The sequence below is a fragment of the Pelobates fuscus genome, chromosome 2 (genome assembly GCF_036172605.1).
Source record: "Pelobates fuscus isolate aPelFus1 chromosome 2, aPelFus1.pri, whole genome shotgun sequence".
In the NCBI taxonomy this organism is placed as follows: Eukaryota; Metazoa; Chordata; class Amphibia; order Anura; family Pelobatidae; genus Pelobates; species Pelobates fuscus.
Genome location: NC_086318.1, coordinates 387,599,709 through 387,605,708, shown reverse-complemented (window position 1 = coordinate 387,605,708; position 6,000 = coordinate 387,599,709).

Sequence of the window (6,000 nt, the reverse complement as noted above, 5' to 3'; positions counted from 1 at the left end):
CTAGTGTTTTCTGTTGATAAGATTCTGTAAATTAGGCCAATCATAATTGGCAGCACCAGGCTCATTTGGCTCTTAATACAGCCTGCTTTTAGAGTGTTGTGTGTGTGTAATGGCTGAGTGTTATATGTGGAGGAGGCTGAGACCTATATTTCATTTTGCTCTTTATGCCTGCTCAAGGAGGGTACTCTCACAGCCAGAACTTAGCTGCAGGTACAGACAGGGGCCCACTTATATTATATTTCCTGTGCTACCTAACTCAAATGACATACACCCCCAGCACCTTGGCAGTTAATTTCCAAACTCCCCGTATCCACGTAATTAATATCCACAGACACACAGTTTGTTATACAGAATATTGCCCCTCACCAAATTTGCATCCCTGGAACAGTCCCATCAAATCCTACCCCATTCCCACATCCCTCCCATGTCATATTCATGTTACCTAGGCTTTTAAGAGGTTCATCCCTGTGACAAACTTCCCTTTGCCACTGGGCATTGGAGAGGACTTATCGCTAGCCTCCTGCCCTGCGACTATGGCCCTGGAATGTATTGCCCTTTAAGACTTACATTTGGGCATAATGGATTTTTGTATGCTGTTCCTGGACCTTTAAATGCTTTGGAGCAGGGTTACAACTTTTAAACTGGCACTTCGAATGCAGTCGAAGTGCCGAAGCCGTCGAAGTGCCGAAGTCGTTGAAGTGACCGCCATTCGACAAACTAACACGTGGCGGCGGCCATTTTAATTTGTTCGAACACGGTCAGCGGTGTGTGCAGCCAAATCTATGGAACTGTTTGCGGCTACCAATTGCACGAACACCGCTGACCCGTACCTACTTCGACACTGCGGCTGGAGACTAAGTCCCGTTCGAAGATTCGAACGCTCGTTCGAATGGGACTTAGTCATTTTCTCGGTGCAAAATAGACCGACCGCACATAAAGGACTTATACCTATCTCCCGAACGGCTGAACGGATTCGAATGATTTTTGGGTATGTTTGTATTTGGAATGTGCTGATTAATAATATGTAACTGTTATTAATATTGGATGTATGGTTTTTGAGTTATGAAAGTTGGGTAAAAAGTATGTTTAAATTGTATGGCTAAGGGGAGGGAATCTGTGGGATGTAACCATTGTGTGATTGGGTAATGTATAATTGTATGTGGGCGTCTCCCTTGCAGGGGAGAATTGCATAAAAGCAGAGTGTGTGTAATAAAACCAGAGTTCTTCTTGATCCCTCAAAACGTAGCCTTGTCTCGTTATTGGAGGGAGCTGTTATAATCACACTGGGGATTGCTATGCGCTGCATATTCCCTTGAGCTTTAATCACTTAGCTCTTTTGAGAGCTTGATTCTGTTACGGAGAGGTTTTTCCCACACGGTCCTGAATGCTGGAGGTTCATACAGGGTGGAAGGAAGACGGCGCGGCTCCAATTAAGCTACGGCAGTTGTGGAGTCTGCGGTGGTTGTGGTGTCGTCTGCTGTGCTTGTGGCCCTCAGGAAGTGCTTGGAGCATCCGTCAACGGAAGGTGTCCATTACATTCCCTTTGTGTCATATTACTCCAGCTTAACTTTCCTTGTTATTACTCGAACAATTTTTGTCCAAATTTAAACTAATTTAGACATACAATTCAAATGTATCTCCCAGGCCAAATTTCTCTAGTTCTTTTCTCAATACTCCACATAATATACTATATATTCATAGTATCATAAAAAATTATATTTTTATTGAAAACAGTAATAGAAATGAGTCATAAATAACATTAAAAGCAGAGTACGGATAAGGAATGAGACAGGAACTAGTCTGTGCTAGTCGTGTAGGTATATATCTAAGTTATTATAGTCATTAAAAATATTTTAACTTGATCAACAACATATATTATCACAACTGGTTTACATTATTAATGAAATTGCAATTACCCTTACAATACTGGGTACACCCTGTGTTTTATGTTTTTCTACTAAAGCCATGGCATGTGTGCCGTGACTACTCATTGGACCGCCAGCTTCTCCTCCATCCGACACTCCACATGGGGCACATGGATCGTTCTGAATGTTGTTCCTCACGCAGCTCTGCTCAGTCTGCTCCTGTGCACCAGAGCCCTCAGGGGCTTAGCCAGAGCAATGGGTGCACAGGAGGAACAGTAACCTGGGCTAGAAATCCCAACATGGCGCCCACGCCCAAGAGTGGGGTGTGGACATATGCAATATCGGGAGATTACCTCCAAAGTTCAATAGCCCTCAAAGGTCCACCTCATGAGAGTGTCACTCCTCCCATTCCCTGATATAAACCTTGCCTGCTTAGATGTCTTGTGAGATTTCAAAGTCTTACAAGTCCTTATTGCCTACAGTTTCTGCTTACCTGTGTATTGACCATCTGCCCATTTTCTGACTCTGAACCTACACTGCCTGGACTTTCCTCTTGCCTGCCCTACCCTGCCTTTGGATATCCTTACCTGACGCATCAGGAATTAAGAGACTTTTTCCCTCTTATAGTGACAGTTCTCATTGCAATCTTTTGCATATCGAGCTCATTCGCCACAAACTGTTACACAGATTCATATCTGCAAAGGGCATTGTGATAGGTCAGTTGACACTCTCAGCCAATCACAGCCACCCATTGCTGCTCAGGCTAATGTTTCCTCATTAGCCCAAACAGCCAAGAGAGGATGGATTGCTGGGGACTCTTTTTGAGACATGAAAAATGGTTTAATGCAGAATGGAAGGGCAGTGCCAGGGGACTGCAGACACTAGAACCACTTCAATGACATGACGCAGTTATGGCGCCAATAGTTTCCCTTTAAATTGTGAAAAATTATCTTTGTGGGTTAGTCTGTCTTTGGCTTTTAACTATATATATATATAGTTATTTATATTGTAGTTATATTGTATATTGTAGTTATAGTTATTTAACTATATACATATATTGTTATATATATTGAAATTTGTTTTGTTGTTTGGTGTAACTGTGTTTAACTTTGTTGTTTCCAACCTAATAAACCGCCATATTCATGAGGAAATGTATGTGGAATAGATACTGCTTACTATCAAAAACATCCGACTTCTGACAGGCTTTCTACACTAGTAACTTTTAGCCTGCATTAGATACATATTTTTAAAGTAACAATAATTCTATGTAGGTTCATGTTTTTTTTTTTTTTTTAAACAAAATGCTGTTGTAAATAAAAAAAAAATATTGCAGTGCTGGATTTTAAATATGCTAGTAAGTTGTCAACAATATTTTGACTTTCCTGTCAAGTAAATATCAGGATGTCAACATACCAGGCATATCACACAAGTGCATCTTTAAGTGGGTTCCTATCTACAAAGACTTGGCTTGATTCCCACCACCCATTGCAAAGATTAGCACAGGATGGTGTGAATCTTACCCCATGGCTGTCTAACATCTCTGAAGATAAAAGGACACATCACAATAAAATAAACACCAAAAATACCTTTTATCCAGCAAAGATTCTTTCAAATCATGAAGGTAATCACTGTTATTGATAAATGGCATACATTTATTGTGCATTACAGAAAAATTAAAAAGTATACTAATCCAATATTTATACAGATTGGTTGGTTGCTCCGTTACAGACCACTTAAAATCGCTCTAAATTAGGCGCCCTTTTAGTAAAATGGATAATTCTGCAAAAAAAATAAAAAAAATAGTGTAATTTTAGTGCATAGAAAAACCGCATTTGAGACCATTTTTAGAATGTTTTAGCAAACAGGCCTTGATCTAATATTGTTGGACATATTTCATATTTTGGATAAAACATTTATTAAAAAAATATTAAAATATCAAAAAAATATATCACGCGTATAAAAAACATCAATATATAAAAAAGATCAAAATATCACAAAATGTAAACATTTTCACAATATTAAATCATTTTAAAAGTTTATCCAAAAAGATTAAATAATTTGAAAAGCTTTTCCAACAATATTAATTGTCCAGACATTAGCAGATCAAACAATAAGGTACTTTTCAGAATGCTTTGATACATTTTACCATTATTTTTAATTTGTTTAATATGTTCTTTATTAATTTGCTTCAAATGGAGTTGGTAATATATACTAATACTTGTAACCTTGAGTCAAACAAATCTCTTATATATAATGAATAAATCAGTCATATTTATAAGTTAATAAAAAAATAAATCTATTGATTTTGCTTCTTCATAAATACAAGACAGGATATAGAAATATGATACAGAGGACAAACATGACAAATCAAAATAATTAATAGTCATCACTTGAAAGAAATCTGCAGCGTGTAACTCTTCTCATTATGTTGGTTCTTACAAGTATATGTAACGTGCCGGAATTCTGTTGCTAAAGCAAACAATGTCTATTTTAATGTTTAACATTTTTCTGAAAGTCCTAACTGATTTAGGATAGATGACAAGAAGTCATACCAAGCATTACAAGACTTTGAACTAAGTAACAAGACATTGAACTAAGTCATAAAGTGTCTGTTTGCTAAATACATGTTGGAGCAACTAACTAGAATGTTGAGTTGTAGACAGTTCCACACCTGCTGTGACCTTCACCGTATGAAGAAGGTCAGGAAACTACTAAAGCCAATGTCATTTTTTTGTTTCAGTGTGGTAACATAGACAAAGCAAAACAGTGCCATCTTAAAAAAAAAATAGCCCTGAAAACCCACATAAGTAGAGGACATGGGCAGAGAAGTCCAGTCCCATTTGGCTGGGTTTATGTACAAATATAGGACTATTTGCATGCAAAAATTCAAGTATCCCCTCAAATAGCAGTGTGGCAGATCAGTTCAGGAGAGCATTGTGATCACAGGTCATCATTCAAAGAGCAAATCTGCACAGTGCTGGGGTAGCAAAGGACGCGGCTGCCACACTCCTGCAGGACTCTGCTAGCAGACTCCTGTTGCTTCCAATCTAAAGAAAAAACTATAAAGCAATGAACAACTCTACCCCGGTTATATCTCTTAACAGATTCATAGGTATGCCCCTTTTCGGTGTCTCCACTCTGGCCATGACCTTCTCCTGTCCGCTGCTCGCACCCATACTGCTAACTCGCACTTGCAGGACTTCTTGCAAGCGTCTCCTTTCCCTTGGTACAGCCTGCCTACCACAATCAGCCTCTCCCCTATCCTTCAAATGTTGAAGAAGTGCCTCAAAACCCATCTCTTCAGGAAAGCGTATGGCCTCCAAGAGTAACCTCTACCTTACACACCTGTCCCTTGCTCTCTCCTAAATGGCAGCACTCTACTCTCCTCCATTACTGCTTCACTCCCACCTTGTTTGATTGCCACCCCCAGTCCTATTGTGTTTATACCCCACCTCCTTTAGACTGTAAGCTCGTTTGAGCAAAGTCCTCATCAACCTACTGTTCCTGTAACATTTTGCAATTGTCTCATTTACTGTTAAATTTTCCCCTCTTAATAATATTGTAAAGAGCTGTATAAATTCCATAAATTAAAAATAACAAAATAAAGAAGAATAGTGATTTGAGGCTGTAGTCCACAGTCCATCTATACTATGGTCCAAGGGCTAAATGTCCCCCCTACTCTGCTTACTGGTTCTCCACTGACATGGTCTCACCTAGAAACATATTTGCCAATGTTCCTGTAAATATGTGCGATTATATAAAATACCGTATTTATCGGCGTATAACACGCACTTTTTCCCCCTGAAAATAGGGGAAAAATCGTGGGTGCGTGTTATACGCCGATATCCCATAATTACTTACCTGTCCTGAAGCGTGGGCCGGCTTCACAGCGCGCACCGCGGTACAGGAACTTTAATTTCAGGTTCCGGTTTCCGGCGGGACTGAAAGGAAGTGTGCACAATAGTGTGCACACTTCCTTTCAGTCCCGCCGGAAACCGGAACCTTAAATTAAAGTTCCTGTACCGCGGTGCGCGCTGTGAAGCCGGCCCACGCTTCAGGACAGGTAAGTAATTATGGGAGGGGAGGGGAGGGGGAGGAAAGTACACAAGTACACTATGGGAGGGGAGGGGAGGGG